The sequence below is a fragment of the Bos grunniens genome, chromosome 3, assembly GCF_055505025.1.
Source record: "Bos grunniens cultivar Pamir isolate PY7600 chromosome 3, Bosgru_T2T1.0, whole genome shotgun sequence".
Classification (NCBI taxonomy): domain Eukaryota; kingdom Metazoa; phylum Chordata; class Mammalia; order Artiodactyla; family Bovidae; genus Bos; species Bos grunniens.
In genome coordinates, this window is record NC_141167.1 from 118,564,163 (window position 1) to 118,592,025 (window position 27,863).

The following is a 27,863-nucleotide window of genomic DNA, read 5'->3' on the forward strand; positions in this document are numbered from 1 at the left end:
CTCCTTGATCCAACTGCTGCCCAGCAAAACCAGGTCCCAGCCTTAAGACAATTAGTGCTTCAGACTCCGCCAACACTGATTGAGTAGCCACTACATGACGGGCACTCTGTGGAGCACTTTCCCTTATATTCTCCATTTGATTCTATCACAGCTGTAGATATTATCCCCGTTTTGAAGACAAGGCAACTAAGGCTGAGAACGCTTTAAACGTGCCCACAGTCATAGAACTATCAAGTGTAGACACTAAATACTAGTGTTCCAAACCCATCGCCATCACTGCATGTAATATTTTCTGACGACTTGTGTTTCAAGGCCAAGGGCAAATCATACCTCTTCCATGGAATCTCTCCAACTCTCCAGTCGAATTGTCCCCGCTCTAGCATTTTGTTTACATCTCCTCCATGGAAACTATGAGCATGGGAACCGCTGTTGCCACTGCATGTACTGCAACTTCCTGCTGGGTCACAACTTTCTTGAGAGCAGAAGCCATATCTTACCATCCTTATTCCTATAAAATGTATATGATTTCACACTTTTTATACACTCTTACATAGAATATTACATTTGACTCTCATACAGTTTGTTTAGTCACTAAGTCGTATCCAACTCTTTCAACCCCATGGACTGCAGTACGCCAGGCTCCTCTGTCCATGGGATTTCCCAGGCAAGAATACTGGAGTGGGTTGCCGTTTCCTTTTCCAGGGGACCTTCTTAACATAGGGATCAAACCCAAGTCTCCTGCATTGGCAGAGGGATTCCTTACCACTAAGCCACCAGGTATTAGACACTCAAGTACTACTAGTCTCATTTATGGTTAAGAATATCTAGAATCAGAGAAGTTGGAGAACTTGTCCAAGGCCATACAGCTGGATGGTGGGATGGGAAGCAGGTTCCAAGCTTGTGACACTCAACTCAATGCCCGTTGCAAGTCCAGGTGGTCACTTTTGTCCTAAAGTTCCTGGGGCATACCCCAGCCTTGGGTGGAATCTTAGAAGTATGTTGTCTCTTTCTTTGACTTTCCCTGGCTTCTCTTGTTTTGTCTCCTCATCACTGTATCCTTCCTCCTCATCTCTGATTATCATCCCATTGTCCTTTCCCCACCCAGGTCCCCAAATCCTGAGCAAGAGGAGGAGATAAACCCCAATCCAGAGGGCAGCTCTGAGGAGACAGAACCCTGCAGCACACCTGGATACAGGGTGAGAGGTTAGACATCTTGTTATAATCTCCTCTTATTTGCCCCGTTGGTAAGGCGGGGAGTCCACCCTGGGTTACAGGGATGACTGAACATATGACAACTGATACTGGGCAGACAGCTTATTAATCACATACACGCACAGTTCTGGAAGGAAGGACACCACATACCACAAAGGACCACACGGGAGTTGCACTTGGGAACTCAGGAGGAAGCAGGAAGTGTACCTTGTTTATTGGATAAGGAGGGTGGTTTGGTTATGAGACCTTATCTGTGGGAGCAGAGTGGGGAGGGGAACTTGCAGTTAGGCCATTTAAGACTCAACCAGTTTCACCTGATGTCAAGGTAACACATAATACTGGGCCTTAATTTGGGGGACGTAACTTCCCTGGTGGCTCAGATGGTAAAGCGTCTGTCTACAATGCAGGAGACCTGGGTTCGATCCCTCGGTCGGGAAGATCTTCTGGAGAAGGAAATGGCAATCCACTCTAGTACTATTGCCTGGAAAATCCCATGGACAGAGGAGCTTGGTAGGCTACACTCCATGGGGTCGCAAAGAGTCAGACACGATTGAGCGACTTCACTCACTTAACACCACACACTTTCACCAAGCTATCTTTATTTTTCCATACATTTTTAATCTGAATAATTTTAGACTTTCTTATTATTATTAGACTTATTATTATTATTTAGACTATTATCACAATAGTAGAACAGAGAGTTCCTGTATACCCTTCACTTGGCCTCTCCCAATATTAACATCTTATATAACCTAGTGCATTTATCAAAACCAAGAAATTAGTATTGATACAACACTATTATCACACTTCAATTTTATTGGGATTTTACCAGCTTTTCCATTTATGATTCCTTTCTAGCCCAGGATCCAACCCAGGATATCACACTGTATTTAGTCATCATGCCCCCTTAGTCCCACCCGTCTCTGACAGTTTCTCAGTCTTTCATTATTCTTTGTGACCTTGACACTTTCAAGGAGTACTGGTCAGATACTTCATAGAATATCCTCTATTGTGGGTCTGTCTGATGGGTTTTCATGCCTGGACTGGGATTTGGGGAATTGGAAATAATACTACAGAGGAGTGGTGGCTTCTCATTATCATACCAAAGGCATGCGATACCCATCACTAATGATGTTAACTCTCCTCACTTGGTGTCTGCAAGATTTCTCCACAAAGTTACTACTGTTTTATTTTATCTTTTTTTTTTTTTTTTTTGCTTAAGTTTTTCTAGATCTAGCCATTGGAGCTCTTTCAGGTTGGCTCCTGTGTCATTTTGACATGCACTTTTCCCCCTCTTTCTGCAGTGATGGAAATATCCTGTATCTGCACTGTTCAGGGTGGTAGCCTCTAGCCATAGCTGGTTTCTGAGGACTTGAAATGTGGCACAACTAATAAACTAAGTTTTTCATTTTATTTTAATTAATGTAAATAGCCACATGAGGCTGGTGGCTACCATTTTGGATCCCATAGTTCAAGATGATGTTCGCCACTCCTCCCTTAACCCTTAAAGGACTAGTGCCCATGTCTCTAAACTTCCTTCTCTTCATGATAAGAAATAGACCTCTCCTCAGTTCTCTCACAGTCCTTTATACTTATTTCTAATATCTCAGTATACAGGAACAATGTGGTTGTATTTCTAGTCCCTAATAGATTGTGAGCTTCTTGTAGAATGGGATTGTGACTTTCTCATCTTTGTAATTCAGATGACCATTATATCTACTAATGTGGGCAATAATCCCTCAGCAGAAATGGAGTAGCCCTCATAGTCAACAAAAGAGTCCAAAATACAGTACTTGGGAGCAATCTCAAAAATGACAGAATGATCTTGGTTTGTTTCCAAGGCAAATCAGTCATGCTGAAGAAGCTGAAGTTGAATGGTTCTATGAAGACCTACAAGACCTTCTAGAACTAACACCAAAAAAGATGTCCTTTTCATCATAGGGGACTGGAATGCAAAAGTAGGAAATCAAGAGATACCCGAAATAAGAGGCAAGTTTGGGCTTGGAGTACAGAATGAAGCAGGGCAGATGCTAACAGAGTTTTGCCAAGAGGGTCATAGCAAACACCGTCTTCCAACAACACAAGAGATGACTCTACACATGGCCATCACCAAATGGTCAATACTGAAATCAGATTGATTATATTTTTTGCAGCCAAAGATGGAGAAGCTCTATATAGTCAGCAAAAACAAGACTGAGAGTTGACTGTGGCTCACATCATGAACTTCTTATTGCAAAATTCAGACTTATACTGAGGAAAGTAGGCAAAACCACTAGGCAACTCAGGTATGACCTAAATCAAATCCCTTGCAATTATACAGTAGAAGTGAGAAATAGATTCAGGGATTAGATCTGATAGACAGAGTGCCTGAACAACTATGGACAGAGGTTCATAACAGTGTACAGGAGGCAGTGATCAAAACCATCCCCAAGAAAAAGAAAGGCAAAATGGTTGTCTAAGGAGGCCTTACAAATAAATCAGAAAAGAAGAGAAGGAAGAGGCAAAGGAGAAAAGGAAAGATATACCCATCTGAATGCAGAGTTCCAAAGAATAGCAAGGGGAGATAAGAAAGCCTTCTTCAGCAATCAATGCAAAGAAATAGAGGAAAACAATAGAATGGGAAAGACAAGCGATCTCTTCGAGAAAACTAAAGATACCAAGGGAATATTTCATACAAAGATGGGCACAATAAAGGACAGAAATGGTATGGACCTAACAGAAGCAGAAGATATTAAGAAGAGGTGGCAAGAATACACAGATTTTGTTGTTGCTGTTGTTGTTGTGAGTCACTCAGTTGTGTCTGACTCTTTGTGACCCTATGGACTGTAGCCTTCCATGCTCCTCTGTCCATGGGATTCTTCAGGCAAGAAGAGTGGAGTGGATTGCCATTTCCTTCTCTAGAATACACAGAGGATCTATATAAAAAAGATATTAATGACCTGGATAACCACCATGGTGTGATCACACACCTAGAGCCAGACATCTTGGAATGCAAAGTCAAGTGGGCCTTAGGAAGTGTCACTACAAACAAAGCTAGTGGAGGTGATGGAATTCCGGCTGAGCTATTTCAAATCCTCAAAGATGATGCTGTTAAAGTGCTGCACTCAATATGCCAGCAACTTTGGAAAACTCAGCAGTGGCCACAGGACCAGAAAAGGTCAGTTTTCATTCCAATCACAAAGAATGGCAATGCCAAACAATGTTCAAACTACCACAGAATTGCACTCATTTCACATGCTAGCAAGGTCATACTCAAAATCCTCCAAGCTAGAATTCAACAATACATGAGCCAAGAATTTCCAGATGTACAAACTGGATTTAGAAAAGTCAGAAGAACCAGAGATCAAACTGCCAACATCTGTTGAAGCACAGAAAAAGCAAGAGAATTCCAGAAAAACATCTAGTTCTGCTTCACTGACTACACTAAAGCCTTTGACTGTGTGGATCACAAAAAACTGTGGAAACTTCTTAAAGAGATAGGAATACCAGACCACCTTACCCGTCTTCTGAGAAACCTGTATGCAGGTCAAGAAGCAACAGTTAGAACCAGACATGGAAAACAGACTGGCTCAAAACTGGGAACGGAATGCATCAAGGCTGTATATTGCTACCCTGTTTATTTAACTTCTATGCAGAGTACCTCATGCGAAATTTGGGCTGGATGAATCACAAGCTGGAATCAAGATGGCGGGGAGAAATATCAATAACCTCAGAAATGCAGATGACACCACCCTTATGGCAGAACAAGAAGAGGAGCTAAAGAGCCTCTTGATGAAGGTGAAAGAGGAGAGCCAAAAAGCTGGTTTAAAACTCAACATTCAAAAGACTAAGATCATGGCATCCAGTCCCATCACTTCATGGCAGATAGATGGGGAAACAGTGGAAACAGTGAGAGACTTTATTTTGGGGGGCTCCAAAATCACTGCTGAGGGTGACTACAGCCATGAAATTAAAAGACGCTTGCTCCTTGGAAGAAAAGCTATGACAAACTTAGACAGCTATTAAAAGGCAGAGACATTACTCTGCTGACAAAGGTCCGTATAGTCAAAGCTATGGTTTTTCCAGTAATCATGTGTGGATATGAAAGTTGGACCATAAAAATGGCTGAGCACTGAAGAATTGATGCTTTCTAACTGTGGTGTTGGAGAAGACTCTTGAGAGTCCCTTGGACTGCAAGGAGATCAAACCAGTCAATCCTAAAGGAAATCAACCCTGAATATTCATTTTAAAGACTGAAGCTCCAATACTTGGGCCACCTGATATGAAGACCCAAATCATTGGAAAAGACTCTGATTCTGGGAAAGACAGAAGGCAGGAGGAGAAGGGGGTGACAGAGGACAAGATGGTTGGATGGCATCACTGACTCAATGGACATGAGTCTGAGCAAGCTCCGAGAGATGGTGAAGGACAAGGAAGCCTCGTGTGCTGCAGTCCATTGGGTCACAAGAGTCAGACACAACTGAGCAACTGAACAACAACATCTCTGTAGTTCCTGCACCTGGGAAAATGTCTGGCACATAGTAGGTGTTTAGTATTTGTTGAATGAATGGATGAATGAATGAGTACATATTTAGGACTTATGCCCAATTTTTCTTATTTCTACTAGTAGGGAGAAGCATAGAAAAGGTCAGATATGGGAGACTGTTATCCATCTGTTCTTGTCATTACTCTCTTCTTCCTCTGATGGCAAAGAGAGGGAGGAAAAAGAACAAGTAAGATTAGGACAAGGATCAGAGACCACTGCACCATTTGTTTAGGAAGGCTTGGAGGTATTAACTTCAACAAAACTTCACAGACTTTAAAATCAGAGCAAGCACATAAGAAAGAATTTCTAACTTTGAAGCCACAAGAGGGGGGAAATTTTTTTTATGCAAAAACACAGCAAAATTATATCTTGTCAATAAGCTATTTCATTTTTACCTAGGCATTCACATCTATGAAAACTACTCTTTATGATGGTCTGTTTTATATGTTTGTATCAAAAGAAGTTATAATTACTGTTTGGTTGTCTGTTTTTTTAAATAAACAACACCTTTGGCTAAGTTCAGTCATTTAAATTGCATCACTGAAGTAGCTAACACCCCACTCATGGTTTAGAAAGCCCACTGAGGAGCTTAACAATTTTCTTTAAAGATGCTGTAGGCCTAAACCTCTTAGAGGATAATATTATGCTTAAAAGGTTTATTGCTTTCTTCCAAAGTGTTTGGAGTATTCCTATGTGTAAAGAATTGTACTAAGGGTCATGGACAGTACAATATGGTCCCCATTCATGAGAAGTTAATAATCTAGGCAAGAATTACAAGAAAACAGGAATGTGATTGGGCTTAAGCACTTTGATATAACTGTTAATTTGGTAAATACTCATTTTTTGATGGGTCAGACATTCACTGATAAAGACTCATTGTCTTCAGACCAGATTTCCAAACTAAGCCTTGAAAGGGATAAGATTGAGAATATGGAGTGTTGGGGGAGATTACTTGGGGAATAAGCAATAAAATGGAGAAAGAGTACGAGAAAGAGAGAGAGAGGAGAGGAGAGTTTTGGACCAAGATGCCTCTGGCTGTGGTTGTTTTTTGCGCTCCAAACAACTGGCCGGGTGTACTGAGTATGGAATGACTCATAATGTAGAAGGAGCACCAAGGGAAGGAGAGAGAATGCACAGAGGAGGGGAGCCCCCTGCACTCCCAGGGCTGTGGCTCTAGCATTGTCTCATGGACTCACACAGGCCAGCTGACAGCATGGCCTTTTGTGCTAAAGAGGCTACTTCATGGGGTAGTTTTAAGACTTCCCCTATCCCCAACCAAATCCCCAGGGACTCACCCAAGAACCAGGGACTTTGGTGTCCTTGCTTATGAACCTGAGCAACCACAGATGAAGAATCTCTGCAAAGGAGAAGTATTCACTTTTCAGAACAGAGGTGCTAGCTTGAGTTTTCCTTCCAAGAAGAAGGGAGGGAGGGAGAAGAGGAGGGAAGATTGATCTTAAGCATAAAACCTCATTGCAGAGCTAGACTGCAAAGCCCCGCATGGCCCTGTGATGTGTACTCCTCCTGCAGGCTCAGTGAGTTTCTGGGAGTTGTGGACTGAACTCTGTCTAGGTTGAAGTCCTAACCCCAATACCCCAGAGAGTGACTGTGGAGATGGGGTCTTTAAGGAAATGACTTAGTTAATCCAATCTAAGAGGAAGAGATGTCCTTCTAAGAGGAAGAGATTAGGACACACCAGGGTACATGTGCATAGGGAGATGGCCAGGAGAAGCAGCAGCAAGAGGGGAGCCATGTGCAAGTCAAGTGGAGAGGCCTCAGACCTACCCTGCCAGCACTGTAATCTTGGGCTTTGAGCCTCCAGAACCATGAGAAAATAGGTTTCTGCTGTTTGGGCTACTCAATCTGTGATGTTTTGTCACGGCAGCCCCAACAAACTAATACAGAGAGGAAAGACACTCATCACAGGGTCCAAATGAGATGACTTAGTAGCTCAGTTGATAAAGAATCCACCTGCAATGCAGGAGATCCCGGTTTGATTCCTGGGTTGGGGAAATGCCCTGGAGAAGGGATAGGCTACCCACTTCAGTATTGTTGGGCTTTTCTGGTGGCTCAGATGGTAAAGAATCCACCTGCAATGCAGGAGACCTGGGTTCGATCCCTGGATTGGGAAGATTCCCTGGAGGAGGGCATGGCAACCCACTCCAGTATTATTGCCTGGAAAACCCCCATGGACAAGAAGTCTGGTGGGCTACAGTCTACTGAGTCACAAAGAGTCAGACGTGACTGAGCGACTAAGCACAGCACAGGAGGTTCTCAGCTGTAGCTGCCCTGAGTCCCTACTGCTTTGTTGCTGTCAGCTCTGACCACAGATGCCATTACAAGAAACAGACCTTGGAGTTTTTCCCACGTATAAGACGCTTTCTCATCTATTACCTCACTTAATTATTTCTTTAATAATTTTATTTGTTTATTGTTGACCATGCTAGGTCTTTGTTGCTTTTCTCTAGTGGTGGCGACAGGGGCTACTCTAGTTATAGTAGGCAAACTTCTCATTGCAGTGACTTCTCTTGCAGAGTGTGGGCTGGACGGCGTGCAGAGTTCAGTAGTTATGGCACGTGGGCTCAACAGTGGCAGTATATGGATTTAGTTGCTCCACAGCATGTGGGATCTTCCCAGATCAGGGATCAAACCCATGTCTTCTGCATTGGCAAGTGGATTCTTTACTACTGAGCCACCTGGAAAGCCCTGCCTCACTTAAATGTTAATGCAAACCTGAGCCTCAGAAGTTCATTGGTTTCCCCAAGGTCACCCAGTTGGGACATGCTGGGCCCAGGTGAGAAGCCGAGGTCCAATGTTTCTGATGTCAGGTCCAGAGTTCCCTCTGTCCCACACACAAAGGGCTCCCTTAGAGCTTTTAAAGACCAACAATGTTAGGGATTGCACCCCATTCTCTCTTTCAAAAGGCAGCCTGGTCCTCCCAGAAACAGTCACTCCTAACCCTTCACTGGGGTTTCTGTATAAGTCCTATGACTTAGAGAAGAAAAATATTTATTAAGTCTTAATTCTATTTTTACTGAACTTTTCAACCTGAATACTTCCCTGACCACTGTACATTATGTAGTAGCTAATTAAGAGTTTTGCTCCTGCTGCTGCTGCTAAGTTGCTTCAGTCGTGTCTGACTCTGTGCGACCCCAGAGATAGCAGCCCACCAGGCTCCCCCATCCCTGAGATTCTCCAGGCAAGAACACTGGAGTGGGTTGACATTTCCTTCTCCAATGCATGAAAGTGAAAAGTGAAAGTGAAGTCGATCAGTCGTGTCCAACTCTTAGCGACCCCATGGACTGCAGCCACCAGGCTCCTCTGTCCATGGGATTTTCTAGGCAAGAGTACTGGAGTGGGGTGCCATCACCTTTCCTGAATTAAGAGCCTTATGCAACCCCAAAGATATTACTAAGGAATCATCTAAGAAAGAATGGTTGCTTTCTGGATAATACACTACTTTCCACCCTCCATCCCAGCTCAGTTTACTGAGCACAACTCTGGCTGAGGCTCCTTGTTGATATCTATTTTTAATGGGATATATTTATAATTGGATACATGTATCACCTCTTCCTCATGGGCACTTGCTTTCTTTCTGGAATCACAGAGGCATCTTAATAGATTGGCTGTGACAGCAAAGAAGTGACTAGAAACAGGTTGGGCCTGGTTGTCTATGGAGCCTGAGAATCCTGACTGTTCCTATGCCAGGCCCTTGAAATACTTTATGAAGACATCTGCTCCAGTTCTTACTTTTACAAGAGAGACAGACCCTTCCACAGAGAGACAGGACATCCAGGTGATTAAAAGGTTTACTGACTGCTAAGAGAAACCTTCAGTGGAAATCCCTATGATTTAATACTGTTTGACAAATATTTATTGTGTATCTATTACACGCTAAGCACAGATCCATTGCTTGAGACATGGTGTTTTTCAGCAAAATTATTGAACACAATTGTCCAGAGCTGGAAGAAATTTTAGAGATTGTGTGGTCTGATCCCCTCACTTTAGAAATGAGGAACAGTTTGTCTAGTCAGGGAAAATGACTCGTCCAAGGTCAAACCATGGGTTCTTGGCAGGCAGGGGACTAGGGTTTCCCTGATTTCTAGTTCAGTGGCTCCAACACCCCGGGGAGAGTCAGACCCTTAGGAGAGTCTTGTGTCCAAGTTGGTTTTTACCACATTGTGAAAACCGTGTGCACATCTGGAAAGGATCCATTAAAAATAACTGAAATGGACAGGGAATGGAAAATAGGCTTTTAAATTAAGTAGCAAAGATTCCAGCTGGACATGAGGAAGGACTTTTTTTGCTGCCAGTGTGATAAAATATAAAAATGAGCAAATCAAAGGAAAGGAAAGCACACTCAGAAATTCTCAAGAGGACAGGAGACAAGCATCTGGCTTTGATCACTGGAGGGTTATCTGCCCCAAAACAGGGAGCTGCAGCAAATAATCTCTCTGTTTCACCCTCCTCAACTAGAATTTGGTTGTGATTCCAGTGCCTTCTGTAAGACTCTGGCCAAACAAACTGCTATTACTGAGTCCTGCATCAATGATCCTATAATTTGTTTGAAATTTCCTCTCAAATGCACTTCTTTGCCTTCTGGTTGTGTGTGTGTGTTTTTAAGGCCTTCTTTTTAAACACCTTTGTAAGTGGCCAGAGAAAAATCTGGGACAGCGAATCTCAGAATTTAGGGATTTTTTTTTTTTTTTTTTTGGCCAGAGGTGACATGCTTGAGGAATCAGAATCTTGGCGGTAACCACAGGTCCGGGCAAGCAAAAGGTCAAGTGCAGGACAAAGTTAGTTGACAGACACCATAGATCTTGACAGGCAGGGTCCCAGAGATCAAAGCAGTGTTATCAAGCAGGAACAAACTCTGACCTCAGTGCAAAAAGGCCTTTGCTTTTAACTTTTTTACATAATCTAAATATAGGTCACCTGAAGTTCAGGATATATATCAGAAGCAGAACAAAGTCATAAGCTTGACACCAGGAGGGTCAGAGATGCTAGGAGGACCTTGAAAGGGGTGGTCACTGTTCATCTCCCATTGCCTGTGGGGCCACTGTAACACCCCAGAGTCACCCTGGGTACACTCAGAAAGAAAGCTTGCGATATTTAGGGGGTATCCACCCACAGTTATGAGATACCCATGTGTATATAGGAAATGACCTAATAGCAAACCCCCAGGTTGTAAAGGGGTCTGTCCCTACTCCTTCCCAATGTCTTTCAAATATCTCCTCAAAAAGCAACTCTGCAATGACCCTAAACAAAAGTCAGAAACCACCTCAGTCCCTCTCCCCTGTTTCTCCCTCTGGGACCCAGCTCAGTCAGTCTCTGGTTCCCAATGAGATTGAATAAGAAGACAGTTACTGCTGGGGCATCTACTCCCCATGATACTGTTCTCACCTTATAAAAACTAGCTTTAGCCAACTAACCTGCCCCTTGCACCTGTAACTGTTGCTCTGTTCAGAATGAATTTCCATGGCTGCCAAATATAAGAACGACAGACCCTGACATCTCAGCTAAAGGTCACTTAGCAAAAGTCAGGACTAAAAGCATGTAAGTTATGACAGAGAAAGAGAGGAGCATATTAACCTCTTAGGCTTCCGAATGTGGAAAACACTTGCCTCCTCCTGGGCTTTCCATTAGCTTTTGGCCTTCAAAGATTTCAGCAAAAGTCCTGGATGTTAGTAAAGCGAGGTCAATCTAACAAGAAACCCCAGATGCTAAACCCATTTGTTGCCAGGTTCCCTCAAACGATGCAGGGGGACTCGCATGAAAACAGGCCCATGTTCCAAGAAGTCATGAAGTTTAATTCATCTCAGTGGACTCTAGGACTCGTCCTGAAACCTTACATCTTGTTGGCATCACTTAGCTTTAAGCCAGAAGAGAGTAGATAGTTTAGACCTGATGAATTTTCCTTCCCTTACAGACTGTGAGCTGTCTTTGATTTTTGCTTATGTTTCACTAGGAAACATTAGGGAAAGCTATCAGCTCTCCTCCTTCCTCCCCCTTTAATCTCGGGAGATAATTCTTTCTATATGAAGAATGTGTGTGCAGGCATGCACGGATGTGCACAAATGCACAAAGAGCACACAGTCACAAACACTCGGGCTAGAACTTGGCAGGTGGTCAATACCTTTTCTTTAAAATAACTGAACCACATTCAAGGGATTCCAAAAGAATAACTCCACAACCTCCAGGTAGATGGTATCACTGTTTAGTTACCTGTCTGAGCTCACTTGAATCTCCATGACACCCCGGTCTCTGTGAAGGCAAGGATTCAGTCATTATTTGGGGACCCCTGCCACCTGTGTCTGCACAAGATGGGCATACAATAAAAGGATATGTGAATGAATGAAGATCTCCTTATTCTGGAGACCATCCCTGGCTGCTAGGAAAGGCCTCTTTGCTTCTCCTGAATTTCTTCAGTGGCATCTTTCTTCCAACAGTGCCCAAGTCACATCTCTACACCTAGGGCAATAAAAACTGAAATTTCTACCGAGGCACAGATGTGGAGAACAAACAGATGGATACCAAGGGAGGAGGAGGGAGTGAGATGAATTGAAAGATTGGGATTAACACGTATACATTGGGATTGATACATATATGTATAAAGTAGATAATTAATGAGAACCTACTGTAAAGCACAGGGAACTCTACTCAGGGCTCTATGGTGACCTAAATGGGAAGGAAATCCAAGGAAGAGGGGATGTGTGCTGAGTCACTAAATCTGCTGATTTAGTACTGCAGAAACTAATGCAACATTATAAAGCAATTATACTCCAATAAAAATTAATTTAAAATAACAGAAATTTCTAAAATAACATTAGGGGCTCTGCGGCTGTGCATGCTAAGTCACTTCAGTTGTATCTAACTCTTTTCAACCATTGCCCACCAGGCTCCTCTGTCCATAGGATCCTCCAGGCAAAAATACTAGTGTGGGTTGCCATGCCCTCTTCCAGGGGATCTTCCCGACCCAGGGATCGAACCCACATCTCTTATGTCTCCTACATTGGTAGACGGGTTCTTTACCACTAGTACCACCTGGGAAGCTCTGTGCCTAGTTCATGTCAAAGCCAAATTCTTATTCAGTGTTGTTTTCCCACACGAAGCTGCTTCTCTTTATTGTGGCTTTACCATAAATGAAAAGCAGTATTCAAAATGTAAGTTTACAAAATATCTTTATGAAATGGACTCAAAGCGCTTATCTAATCACAGATGCACTGATGCTCCTCTCTTTGACCCGCGGCAGGTGTGAATGGCTACTGTGTTTGGGGCCAGCTGACTCAAACATGGATCCTTTGCTGCTTCTTCGTGGCTGATCTAGACCCCGTTGCAAGCAGTCAGTCTCTAATACCCTGGAACAGTACCTGGCACTTGATAGCCACTTAGTATTTGTTGATTTAACAAAATGAATAAATGTATATATGGACGAATGGATGATGTTTTGACATCTTCTATGTTGTTTCTAGAAGCTCCAGCCCTGGTGAGCCTTGTAGGCTGAGTCCCAAGAGAGTGAGGCAGTCGCTGTTACGCTGTCAGCTTTCCCAGGCAGAAGTAGGGGCACCTCATCACTCTCCACTCCATGGATCCAGTCTCAAAATGTCGTGTGTCTCCTTACTCCCAGTAACAGTTTCTGTATTACTTAGAACTCTTGGCCCCATGAGACAGGAATTCAGCTAGAATTATCTCATATGGAAAGGGTCTCTACGAGACTTGCAGTTTCCTTCTTGAAAAGTTTACTCCTTTGCCAGGCAGCCCTCTAGGTACAGCTAGTCTGACCAGCCCCTGCAGCCCTGGGAGGATGACGGCTTCCACTGCTAGCAGCCAGCCCGAGGAGTCTATGCCTTTCCTGGCTGCTTTCCCTAAACCGTGCCCATGGGCTTCCCAGGTGGCACGAGTGTAAAGAACCTGCCCTCTAATGCAGGAGACACATAAGAGACGCAGGTTTGATCCCTGGGTCGGGAAGATCCTCTCAAGGAGGGTATGGCAACCCACTTCAGTATTCCTGCCTGGAGAATCCCATGGACAGAGGAGCCTGGTGGGCTACAGCCCATAGGGTTGCAGAGAGTCGGACATAACTGAAGCGACTTAAAAGGCACACATGCACAAACCCTGCCCATAACATGATAAACATTCCCTTTATTAAATCCTACTCAGTTATCCAGTTGAATGTGTCATCTCTCTCCTTCTGGGACCCAGACACACAGTCCACCCTCAACTCCTTTCTGATTCAAAGTAACAAAAAGTTCCTGGAGGGTTCAGTTCAGTTCAGTTGCTCAGTCGTGTCCGACTCTTTTCAACCCCATGAACTGCAGCCCATCAGGCCTCCCTGTCCATCACCAGCTCCCAGAGTCCACCCAAACCCATGTCCATTGAGTCAGTGATGCTGTCCAGCCATCTCATCCTCTGTCGTCCCCTTCTCCTCCTGCCCTCAATCTTTCCCAGCATTAGGGTCTTTCCAAAAAAGTCAGCTCTTCACATCAGGTGGCCAAAGTATTGGAGTTTCAGCTTCAACATCAGTCCTTTCAATGAACACCCAGAACTGATCTCCTTTAGGATGGACTGGTTGGATCTCCTTGCAGTCCAAGGGACTCTCAAGAGTCTTCTCCAACACCACAGTTCAAAGCATCAATTCTTCAGCACTCAGCCTTCTTCACAGTCCAACTCTCACATCCATACATGACCACAGGAAAAACCAGAGCCTTGACTAGACGGACCCTTGTTGGCAAAGGTCTCTGTTTTTGAATATGCTATCTAGGTTGGTCATAACTTTCCTTCCAAGGAGTAAGCGTCTTTTAATTTCATGGCTGCAGTCACCATCTGCAGTGATTCTGGAGCCCAGAAAAATAAAGTCAGCCACTGTTTCCACTGTTATGGGTGGTGGGTTATAATCACAATTTCCTTACACAGAGTAACTGCTCAATAAATATTTATTTGTTAAATCATAAATCATATTGTCAATAATAAAACTAACCTCCATTACTTCCAATTATAGATAAGTAGACACTTTCCCTTGAATTTCAAAAGCTTACATTAAAATATGCAAGATCCATGGATTAAAGACAATCTCTTTAACAAGTGGTGCTGGGAAAACTGGTCAACCACTTGTAAAAGAATGAAACTAGAACACTTCCTAACACCATACACAAAAATAAACTCAAAATGGATTAAAGATCTAAACGTAAGACCAGAAACTATAAAACTCCTAGAGGAGAACATAGGCAAAACACTCTCCGACATACATCACAGCAGGATCCTCTATGACCCACCTCCCAGAATATTGGAAATAAAAGCAAAAATAAACAAATGGGACCTAATTAAACTTCAAAGCTTCTGCACAACAAAGCAAACTATTAGCAAGGTGAAAAGGCAGCCTTCAGAATGGGAGAAAATAATAGCAAATGAAGCAACGGACAAACAACTAATCTCAAAAATATACAAGCAACTCCTACAGCTCAACTCCAGAAAAATAAATGACCCAATCAAAAAGTGGGCCAAAGAACTAAATAGACATTTCTCCAAAGAAGACATGCAGATGGCTAACAAACACATGAAAAGATGCTCAACATCACTCATTATCAGAGAAATGCAAATCAAAACCACTATGAGGTACCATTTCATGCCAGTCAGAATGGCTGCAATCCATAAGTCTACAAGCAATAAATGCTGGAGAGGGTGTGGAGAAAAGGGAACCCTCTTACATTGTTGGTGGGAATGCAAACTAGTACAGCCACTATGGAGAACAGTGTGGAGATTCCTTAAAAAACTGGAAATAGAACTGCCTTATGATCCAGCAATCCCACTGCTGGGCATACACACTGAGGCAACCAGAAGGGAAAGAGACACGTGTACCCCAATGTTCATCGCAGCACTGTTTATAATAGCCAGGACATGGAAGCAACCTAGATGCCCATCAGCAGATGAATGGATAAGAAAGCAGTGGTACATATACACAATGGAGTATTACTCAGCCATTAAAAAGAATACATTTGAATCAGTTCTAATGAGATGGATGAAACTGGAACCTATTATACAGAGTGAAGTAAGCCAGAAAGAAAAACACCAATACAGTATACTAATGCATATATGGAATTTAGAAAGATGGTAACAATAACCCTGTGTACGAGACAGCAAAAGAGACACTGATGTATAGATCAGTCTTATGGACTCTGTGGGAGAGGGAGAGGGTGGGGAGATTTGGGAGAATAGCATTGAAACATGTATAATATCATGTATGAAACGAGTCGCCAGTCCAAGTTCGATGCACGATACTGGATGCTTGGGGCTGGTGCACTGGGACGACCCAGAGGGATGGTATGGGGAGGGAGGAGGGAGGAGGGTTCAGGAGGGGGAGCACATGTATACCTGTGATGGATTCATTTTGATGTTTGGCAAAACTAATACAATTATGTAAAGTTTAAAAATAAAATTAAATTAAAAATTAAAAAATAAATAAATAAAATTAAATTAAATTTAAAATAAAATATGCAAGATCTTAAGAAACAAGAACCTCATTTTATGTTGACATGTCATCCATTTCTTACTAGAGCCATAGGTCTCAACTTTGTGTAACAAAAAACTACTATGCCTGGGGTACGTTTATAGTATTCCCTGGGCCCATTCCCCCAAACTCTGATTTAATTAGTCTGGAGTGGCCAGGCACTGGCAATTTTTTAAAGCTTCCCAGGAGGTTCTAAAGGACATCTCGGTTTGCAAACCACCATTCTTGGCAGCACCTACCTTCTCCTTCCCAGGGGTGATCAATCTCTGCTTTAGCCATAAGGAGGCTGCAAAGGTGAAAAAAAAGTATAAGGATTTTTGGAGAAAAAGATACTTATGGAAAGTAGTGCAAAATTACTTTCCCTCTTGAACGTAAATTTGTTGAAAAAATAAAATGAGATGTGATTCCTATAGTACTAAGGCCAGAATGAAAATTCAGAGCTCAGAGCCCTCTTTAATAACCAGGTACAGTGGTTCTCAACCCAACATGTACAAGAGACTCAGCTAAGGAGCATTTGAAAATGTTCATGCTTTGGTCCCACCTCAGACTAACTATATCAGGGGTGGGGCCCAAACAATGTTATATTTTTAAAGCCCCACAGGAGTCTGATGTAGCCAGGATTGAAGACTGTTAGTCTAGATAAGGCAATTTCTCTAAATGCCTTGAAATTTACATCATCAGTTTTTCCATTTTTTGACACAAGAAGAAATTCAAATGTTTTGTGTAGAGACCAGAACACCTTGAAGTCTTAGCTATAAAATGAAATTAAATGGTATCATTGGTAAGCCTGGTTATGAATTTTCATTTCAATGGGCAAATATGGTGGGCTGGACAAAAATTAGTACGTTTCCAGGGCTGGCTGCTGACATCCAATTCAGTTATTTAGTTGGTAACCAGATGTCTCATAGAATAGCAATGGCACATGTGCTAATGGTGCCTTAGCCAGAAATATTAGCTCTTCTGGACACATGGTCCCCAAATGAAGTGAGTTCTGTGGAAAAATGTTTCCTTGGTATATCCATATCACCAGCTAGAGGTTCATGGAGAGTGTTTTCTATTAACAAAGGGAATCAAAGGAGTTGCAAGAGTTCCAGAGAAGAAACAGAGTGCCAGAGTGCTGAGCCTGCAATGGAGAAGCAGTCAAGGAGCCAATATTTGACTCACTGGCCCCAAATACAATGAACAGTCACATCTGTCAAGGGATCATCACATAGCAAAGCATGAGTGCACTGGTGAGTCAATGGTTGTTTGCCTTAAAGGGAAATCCATTTCTTAAAGTTACTTTAGAAACTTACATTTTGAAGTGTGCTTTTAATTTATCATGAAACCACAATAAAGAGAAGCAACTTAATGTGACATAAGAGTGTTAGATAAAAATCTGGTTTTGACAATAACTAGCTACATGATTTGGGCAAGATATTCCATCTCCCTGAGCCTCGAGTTCATATGTAAAATTCAACTAGCTTGGCGTTTCTCAACCTCAGCTGCACAGCAGAATGCTTAGGGAGGTGTTAAAACATACCTATGTCAGAAGGGTTCCCCTAGACATTCTGATTTCATTGGTCTGAAATGGGACCCAGACTCCAGTAGGTTTACAATATCCTCACGTGATTCCAATGTGGGATCATGTTAAGGACCGCTGCAATGGATGATCCCAATGATTCCTTTCTAGTTTCAGCCTTCACTTGGGCTTAAGGGGCCTCACTTCCAGGAGTGCCTGAGCTATTAGAAAAGGTAAATAATCAATGACCAATATATCCCATGTGTGCATGTGGTAAGTTGTTACCATCGTATCGGACTCTTTGCAACCCTATGGACTGTAGCCCACCAGGCTTCTCTGTCCATGGGATTCTCCAAGCAAGAATACTGGAGTGGGTTACCATGCCTCTTCCAGGGGATCTTCCTCACCCAGAGATTGAACCCATGTCTCTTACAATATATCCCACAAGAGTACTCAATGCTAGCTACTTTGCCTCATCAAAGGGTCACCATTCCTTTTTTGAAAAATGAATATAACTCAGGGAACTCTGCTCAGTGTTATGTGGCAGCCTGGATGGGAGGGCACTTTGGGGGAGAATGGATACGTGTATATGTATATGGCTGAGTCCCTTTGCTGTCCGCCTGAAACTATGACAGCATTGTTAATTGGCTATACTCCAATATGAGAAAAAGTTTGAAAAAAATAAAAGTAGTTAGGACTGCCAAGAAAAAAAAATCTGCAACATCTTTTACAACAGGCTCCTGGAATACTGTGCCCCTGTCATTGTTCATGGGCCTGAAAAGACATTCAGTGGCCCTTCCCATATTCCAGGCTTAGTGCATAAAGAAATGCCAGTTGAATAAGCGGTGTTTTCAGTGTGCGGCTAAAAGTTTTTTTGATCCCGCTTCCTCCCTTCCCAATGTCCTTTAGGCATCTGGGCTGGGCTGTGGGCCCACGTACATTTTCACAGTCGGCCTTAAAGAGCAGACTCCTATTTCAGTTTGGATTTGTTGCCAGGTGGCCCCGCCCAAGTCCAGTTTCCCATGGGCTGGCTGAACCCCTAGCATGAAAGATCACGATAAAATTCCAGAGTTGGGGCTCCTCCAGCCACATGAAGTCGGAAGAACTGAGTCCATCTCAGCCTCCCAGGGTCACTGGACTCCCACGGCCAGAGCCATCCTGGAAGCCTGCAATGGATGGCTCTGGCATCTCATTTCAACACTCTCCAGCCCCTGGTTCCAGCTGTGGCGAACATACCAAAGAGAGAGAAAAAGAAGTGAAGGAAGCACTAATTCAAGGCCAGTTTCAAAAAGCAAGTAGTTAAATAAATCTCTGAAATAAAGCAAATTTCTGGACACTGATAAACTACAAAATTAAAACCAGGATCAACGTAGCTTTGTCTAGACTACTCCGGGCAGTGAAGTTCCAAGTTTGCAGACTGAACTGCCCAGTTAATTGCTCTGACCTGCACCTCCTTTTGGTTTATAGAGACATGGCTTCTCAATATTAAAACCTATAAACAATTGCTTTCCCACCTGAAGGCTGAAATGACAATGGAAAACCACATCTGGCAAAGAGTTTGATCTTTGGCTCAAGGGATTAGATTGAGTCTAGTGGAGTAAATTTTACAGCCTAGAGAATTATGTATTTTCAAATCGCTCCAGCTTTGTAAAGCTGCAATCTCCACCAAGATTCTCTGTGTGTGAAAGAGCAAGAAAGGCCACCTGGGTCTTTACATGGGATTCACCTGGAGTTTTTACCTGCCCACATAATTCCCATTTTCAAGATAAAAAGTCGACCTAATAAGAACATTTCTTGCCTTTTATCATTATTCATCATTAAATTGGTCTAGACCCTTCACACCGGAAGTAGAAACAAGATAAGATGGAGGCAGAGAGCCTGGGGAAAGGTCAGGGACAGGTTTAAATATGTCCCACTAAGCAAGGCAGTCAGTGTTCCTGCTATCAAGCTATTCAGTACTATGCCAGCTGTCACCCACTACGGCATTACCCTGGCTGCACCCTTCTTCTGCTCAGGGAAAAGGTCCAAAGGAATCTTCAACCCTACAGAAGAGTGAGAAGACTTCTGGGACAGGTCGACCCTGGTAACACAGGGTGTGAAACCCCCGCTAGAAATACGGAGGCCAGGAATGAGCACTAGGTCACATTAGGGGAGCGTGAGCTGATGATTTTACAAACCAGATTAAAACGTCGGACGCCTGCAGACGGCGTACTGCCCCGCTTTGTAGCTCACCTGGGATCTCAGACTAACCTTGGTTCAGCTCCTGAGTCCTCTGCCCTCTCATTAAGCAAGTTACACAACTTTCTGATTCTCAGTTTCTTCCTCTGTAAGATGTGGAAGGTCCACCAACCTTATAGACTATGCTGAAATATAGGAGGGTCTTGAGAAACTATTGGGGCTTCCCTGGTGGCTCAGACAATAAAGCGTCTGTCTGCAATGCTGGAGACCCAGGTTCGATCCCTGGGTTGGGAAGATCCCCTGGAGAAGGAAATGACAACCCACTCCAGTACTCTTGCCTGGAAAATCCCATCGACAGAGGAGCCTGATAGGCTACAGTCCATAGGGTCGCAAAGAGTCGGACACGACTGAGCAACTTTACTTTACTTTACTTGAGAAACTATCGTTCTTTTTATTAGGGTCGCAAAGAGTCGGACATGACTGAGCAACTTTTTACTTGAGAAACTATAGTTCTTTTTATTATCATTATAGTTATCTAGAAAGATGCAACCATCATCTAATCTGTCCCTCCAATAGAAGTTTCCTCAGAGCCTGATTTTCTGGGCTGGCTTAATTTTTCACTAAAGAGATTTTCGCGTTTCAAATGGTACACCAAAGCACGCATGCGCCACAAAGCAGTGCCTGCTAACGCGAGCATGGAAATTGCCTGGGAAACAAGTAGGAGACAGAGCTTTGAATGGCACTTCAGCCTGAGTCACATACTTACTGGGTAAGGCCGAGTGGCTCTGTTAAACAACCTAGCTGAGAATCTGGTGAAAGTTTTACAACTTTGATACAAACAAGAAAGGACATCGGGTTAAGAAAATGTTATGTAATAGTTTTTTTTTTGGAGGTTGCCTTAGGGGTTACACTGAACTTGTGGTCAGCATATTCGTTCTTAATGCATGAGAGTTTCCAACACGTTAGAATAGATTGATAAAGGTTATACGTAAGTATTTTAAAGCTTTAAATAAAAACATCCAGTTGATGATATGTCTGAGCCTCATAAGCTCTTGCTGCCTAGACAGAGTAAAGAACTCCAGTTCTTGACCAAATTAACACTTATATTCCTTGTAAAACGGGGATAGTAAATTCACTTTCCTGAAAGGACTGAGATGAGAATGAAGATTGATGAGGCCTGTGGAGCATTTAGGAGAGCATCTCAGCACAGAATAAATGCTCCAATCAAGGGTAAATGTTGATTTGTGCTTGCAGTAGCTGTGACTTCGTTGCTGCTGTTATTCAGTCACTCAATAGACTACACTGCACCTGTACCAGACACAGTGACTTCAGAGAAGACACCTGAAGTCCTGTCCCTCAAGACTCCGGGAGAGATGACATGTGACTGCGTTCTCATACAAAGTGCCAACTTCTTTAGGCCTAGACAAAAGCACCCAGAGGGGAGCCAAAGAAGGTTTCCAAGAGGAGGCAGTCTCTTACAGGCTTAGTTGTGATCATGAGGGCGGAGCCCCCCTCCCCCACCATGGAATTAGTGCCCTTCTAAGAAGAGGAAGAGATATCAGAGATACAAGGAGGAGGCAGACACCTGCAATCCAGGAAGAGAGCTCTCACCAAGAAATGAATACTTGCACCTTGATCTTGGACTTCCAAGCCTATGGTATTTTATTACAGCAGCTCATGAAGACTAATCCAAAAGGCATGGTGGTCTGGAGAAATGGTGGTGAATGCCGGATGACTGAAGCAGAGGTCACCCAGGAAGTGTGAGGAGAAGGGGCTGGAGAGTAGCTGGGGGCCAGACTGCAAGACCTAGAAGAGCAAGCCAAGGATTTGGAGCTGCTCTTACAGACCTCCAGAACCAACCGACTTGGGTGGGAGATAATATGAATTTATTTTTTATGAAGATACATCTGGTGCCAATGGAGGAAGAGACAGACTGGAGTTTAAAGACATAGGAGGAAGGGCCTAAGGAGTGGAGCAGGGAAAAGCCATTCACAATTTAATGGGGACACAGCTGGAACTCACAGTTGTTATCTTCCCCTCTTAAAGGGGAACTTGAGCCGTTTAAAATAGGTTTCTGACTTCCTAAGGTCTACTTCTTAGTCTTTAACTCCTTGCTATTTTCATCAGGGTAGAGGCCACAAAGTAAATATGATGGGTTCAAGAGCCAGGAACACATTTTCCCAATACTGCAGCCTGCATGGATCCCATAATCTCTAACACATACAACCCACATCTTGTGATTCCTGCAAATGGTTCCCATTTGCAATGAGGCCTTGGTGAGGATGAATGAGAAGAAATTCACATGGGTGAAGGCTGTAACTTCATCACACATCTTACTGTTGGCACCCATCATTAGTATATCTTAAAATTTTTTTGTTGTTCAGTTGCTCTGTTGAGTTCAACTCTTTGTGTTTCCATGGACTGCAGCATGCCAGGCATCCTTGTCCTTCACTATCTCCTGGAGCTAGGTCAAACTCATCTCCATTGAGTCGGTGATGCCATGCAACCAACTCTTCCTCAGTTATCCCCTTCTCCTTCTGCCTTCTATCCTTCCCAGCATCAGGGTCTTTTCCACTGAGTTGGTTCTTCACGTTAGGTGGCCAAAGTATTGGAGCTTCGATATCAGTCCTTCCAATGAGCACTGAGTTGATTTTCTTTAGAATTGACTGGTTTGATCTCCTTGCAGTCCAAGGGACTCACAAGAGTCTTCTCCAACACCACAGTTAAAAAGCATCAATTCTTCAGCACTCAGCCTTTTTTATGGTCCAACTCACATGCATATAAGACTACTGGTAAAGCCATAGCTTTGACCACAGGTAGGGCTTCCCTTGTGCCTCAGCTGGTAAAGAATCTGCCTGAAATGTGGGAGACCTGAGTTGGGTTGGGAAGATCCCCTGGAGAAGGGAAAGGCTACCCACTCCAGTATTCTGGCCTAGAAAATTCCATGGACTGAATAGTCCATGGGGTCACAAAGAGTCAGACATGACTGAGGGACTTTCACTTTCACTTTGACTACACAGACCTTTGTTGGCAAAGTGATGTCTCCACTTTTTAATACACTGTCTAGGTTTGTCATAGATTTTCTTTCAAGGGGCAAGCGTCTTTTGATTTTTATGGCTGTGGTCACCCTCAGCAGTGATTTTGGAGCCCTAGAAAATAAAATCTTTCACTGTTTCCATTATTTCCCCATTTATATGCCATGAAGTGATGGGATTGGATGGCATGATCTTAGTTTTTTGAATGTTGAGCTTCAAGCCAGCCTTTTCACTCTCCTCTTTCACTTCCATCAAGAGGCTCTTCAGTTCCTCTTCTTTTTCTGCCATAAGGGTGGTGTTATCTGCATACCTGAGGTTATTGCTGTTTCTCCCAGCAATCTTGATTCCAGGTTGTGCTTCATCCAGCCTGGCATTTCACATGATGTACTCTGCAGAGAAGTTAAATAAACATGGTGATAATATACAACTTAGACACACTCCTTTCCCAATGTTGAACCAGTCTGTTGTTCCCTGTCCAGTTTTGTTGATTCTTGACCTGCATACGGATTTCTCAGGAGGCAGGTAAGATGGTCTGGTATTCCCATCTCTTGAAGAATTTTCCAGTTTGTTGTGATCCACACAGTCAAAGGCTTTGGTATAGCCAATGAAGCAGAAGTAGTTGTTTTTCTGCAATTTTCTTGCTTTGTCTAAGATCCAACGGATGTTTTTGGCAATTTGATCTCTGGTTCCTTTGCCTTTTATAAATCAGCTTGTACATCTGGAAGTTCTTGATTCATGTACTATTGAAGCCTAGCTTGGAGGATTTTGAGCATGACCTTGCCAGCATGTGAAATGAATGCAATTGTGTGGTAGTTTGAAATTTCTTTGGGATTGCCTTTCTTTGTGATTGGAATGAAAACTGACCTTTTCCAGTCCTGTGGCCACTGCTGAGTTTTCCCAATTTGCTGGCATATTGAGTGCAGCACTTTAACAGCATCGTCTTTTAGGATTCGAAATAGCTCAGCTGGAATTCCATCACCTCCACTATCTTTGTTCATAGTGATGATTCCTAAGGCCCATTTGACTTTACACTCCAGTATGTCTGCCTCTAGGTGAGTGATCATATCATCATGGTTATCCAGGTCATTAATATCTTATCTGTATAGGTCTTCTATGTATTCTTGCCACCTATTCTTAATATCTTCTGCTTCTGTTAGGTCCATACCATTTCTGTTCTTTCTTGTGTCTATCTTTGCATGATATACTCCCTTGGTATCTCTAATTTTCTTGAAGAGATCTCTAGTCTTTCCCATTATATTATTTTCCTCTATATCTCTGCATTCAACATCCACATTAAAACTGCCTCTTCCATAGTCTTCCCAAAACATCTTTTCTTTACGTTTTACTGGAGTGTGATTGATTTACAATGTTGTGTTGGCTTCAGGTGTACACCAAGGTAAATGTGCTATATGCATACATATTGGAATTGACATATACACACTACTATATATAAAATATTCAAAAGCAGAGACATTACTTTGCCAACAAAGGTTCGTCTAGTCAAGGCTATGGTTTTTCCAGTGGTCATGTATGGATGTGAGAGTTGGACTGTGAAGAAAGCTGAGCACCAAAGAATTGATGCTTTTGAACTGTGGTGTTGGAGAAGACTCCTGAGAGTCCCTTGGACTGCAAGGAGATCCAACCAGTCCATTCTAAAGGAGATCTGTTCTTGGGGGTTCTTTGGAAGGACTGATGCTAAAGCTGAAATTCCAGTACTTTGGTCACCTCACTGGAAAAGACTGATGCTGGGAGGGATTGGGGGCAGGAGGAGAAGGGGACGACAGAGGATGAGATGGCTGGATGGCATCACTGACTCGATGGACGTGAGTTTGAGTGAACTCTGGGAGTTGGTGATGGACAGGGAGGCCTGGTGTGCTGCAATTCATGGGGTCACAAAGAGTCAGACACGACTAAGTGACTGAGCTGAACTGATATATAAAATAGATAATTAATAAGGATCTACTGTATAGAACAGGGAACTCTACTCAATACTCCCTAATGGCCTATATGTGAAAATAATCTAAGAAAAGAGTGGCTATAGGTATATGTATTAGTACTTTTTTATAGTTGGTATTTAACACATATGTGTTTGACAGAGTAAAGGAGTGAATGAATAAGAGCAAAATAGCAACACATCAAACAAAGGTGATACTTTTGGCCAGAAAAAAAAAACTTGGTGGAGAGTAACAGCCCCTTTTACTTCTCTGCAAACCGGGAGTTAGTGCAATGGCTGTGCTCAGATCTGGTCAGCTTCCACCAGGGCCTCCTGGCCTCTAAGTCATTCTGGAGAGGAGAAGGCTTGGGGGATGAGAACAGGATTTTGGTTTGATCCTCTTTACAGGGCCTAAGCTGAAGACAGCTGCAATGTTTAAGAACAAAGCCAGAAATCAGAATACATCCTTCTCTCCAATAAGAAGGGACCTTCATGTCCTGGAAATGCCCAGGCTGTGCATATTTGGATGAATAAGAAGAGAAGATGGCATGTGAGGGCTTCCCGGTCATATTCCCAACCTTACATTCAGATCTGTTGCCTTGATTTATGCATTTTGTTTTCACTTCTGATATATACCTGGGGAATCATGTTTGGAAGCTGATCTGCAGAAAAGGAATTCAATTAGAAACAAAGACCATCATGGCCAACTACCCTAGTTCACCCTACTAAAAAGTCCCCCATCCTGAGAGCCCCTCAGTCCCAGGCCAACCAGGACTGTGGGTTTCCCTAAAGAGACATAATAAAATGCTACAAAAGACTGCGAGTCAACATTTATGAATTTCATAGCAGATAGATATGATTTTTAACTAGGAGAAAATGAGGTGATGATTTTTCTTCTATGTAATTTTAGGGTACCATACATGAGGCAACATATAATGCATGTTTCCTTTAATAAAGCCCAACATGTTGACCTGTGAAAGACAAAAGGCAGGAAATTAATAAAAATAGTAACAACTAACATATTGGGCTTTATCATAGGCTGGACACTGTTCTAAAAGCTCTGTGTGTGTGTGTGTGTGTGTGTGCGCGCGCGCACACACGCTCACTAAAAGCTTTACGAAAATTAAATCATTCAATCCTCAAAACACCCTTATTACAATCATCCACATTTTACAAATGAGAAAATGGAGACATAGGTCATATACAAAAGAAATGGAACTGGGATTTGAACTCAAGCAGCCTGGGTTCATAGTCCATGCTTTCAAGTGTTTCCTACATATAATTACTCATATCTACTAAGTGCCTACTAGGTGCTGGTCATTGTGCTAAGTATGCTTTCCATAAAGTATCTCATTTATCCTAACAATTGTCTGTCTGGATTTAGACAGGTTATTCACTTACTCATTTTTTTCAACTAACATTTGTTGAGGTTATGCTTGTTTGAGAATTATAGTACTTTACAGGTGAGAATTTAGACCAAAGTAGCAGCAGTGAATGTGGAAAATGGAAATGAAAAGCAGGATTCAAGAAAAAATTTTGCAGTAAAGATATAAGAACCTGTGATTGATTGGATATGGTGCATGTGGGAAAAGAAATAGACAAGGATGACTCTGAGATGGTCTAATGAAGGAATAAGATGGATGGTAATCCACCAATCAAAAGCAAGACTACACGATCTACTTTGAGGGGGAAGGTAAGGAGTTCTTTTTGGACTGTGTTAAGTTTCAGCTCCCAGGGAGCATACAAGGAGATATGGCCAGAGAGTCCTGGAAAATTGCCTTGAGCTTAGTAGCAGTGGTTGGGAGCTCATGGCCTAGACTTGGTGCTTAAGGTCACAGGTGTAAATAAGATTATCCATAAAAGAGCACAAAACACGTGATAGAATCCTAGGAAAAGTCAACATTTCAGGGGAAAGCAGGGTAACTGCCAAGGAGGCTGTGAAGACTCGAGGAGAAGTGGGAAGAGGACCAGGAAACAAGTGGTTGCCTGGAAACCAAAGGAGGGACAGGCAATGACCAGTAGAACCAGGGCTGCAGAGAGAACAAACAGGAAGAGGACTAAAGCAGATTATTAGGACCCGTTTGGTACCGAGAGCGTAGGTCAGAATGTGATCAGACAAGGGACATTGGATTCCACCTCAGGACTGGAATAAAATCAGCCTCAAAGCTTAAGGTAACTCCTCTGCCCCTGAGGAGTTAAGAGACTCCTGCTGCTGAATCTGAAAATGAAAAAAGCAGGGGGCCAGGCATACAGGTCACTGCTAGTTACACATTCACTTCCAGGTACTCTTTCAGGTCAGAGGCCTAGCTCTGAAGAGCCACAAAACCAAAACACAAAGCAAAAGCCAACAACTTTTTTTAATCCTTTCTGTAGCAAAGAAAAAGAAGGAGTGAGAAATAGAAAGTAACTGCCTGAATGAAATTCCCTGTGCAGATTTACAACTGCCTGACCTCTGACCACAGGCTGGAGAATGACTGAATCTTACAAAACATAAGCAAAATATGAGTGAAGAGAGGGATAAGCTTTCCAAGGGTTTCATTCCATTTCCAAACCCAGATAGCTCGCAACTGACCTTGAAACCGTGGAAGATATTTTTCTCGTCAAGATGAGAGAGCAAAGACCAGGTTGTAAGAGTTCTGAATGGGAACCATCACATTCATGGGAAGCAGCTCTGTTTTTAATACACCCTGGGGAGAAAACAGGGAAAGTTATGAGCTGAGTTAAGGAGAGATAAGTGAATGCAAATCTTACCCTCATTCAACTCTAGGCAATTCAACTCAGAAAGGAAACATGTTATCTGAAGTCAGATGTTTGACCCTTTTATGGGAGTTGCCCATTATTTATCTCTACACCCTTGAACTGGTATTGCCTGGGTATTTCTTAGACTCTGAAACCAGGCTCCGCATCTAAGTCTGTGTGATCATCCAAGCATAACAAGGTCTCTCCCCTCTAGTCCACCACACTTCATTTTTCAT

The 27,863-nt window shown here is 42.9% G+C and overlaps 1 long non-coding RNA gene across 1 annotated transcript; it reads right to left on the reverse strand.

The window, feature by feature from the left end:
• Positions 1–159: 159 nt before the first annotated feature.
• On the reverse strand, positions 160–27,580 carry LOC147377077 (uncharacterized). The gene is made up of 3 exons (XR_015161314.1): positions 27,461–27,580; positions 16,481–16,527; positions 160–508 (listed from the first exon to the last, which is right to left on the reverse strand). It is a non-coding gene; the product is annotated as an uncharacterized LOC147377077 (long non-coding RNA).
• Positions 27,581–27,863: the final 283 nt, after the last annotated feature.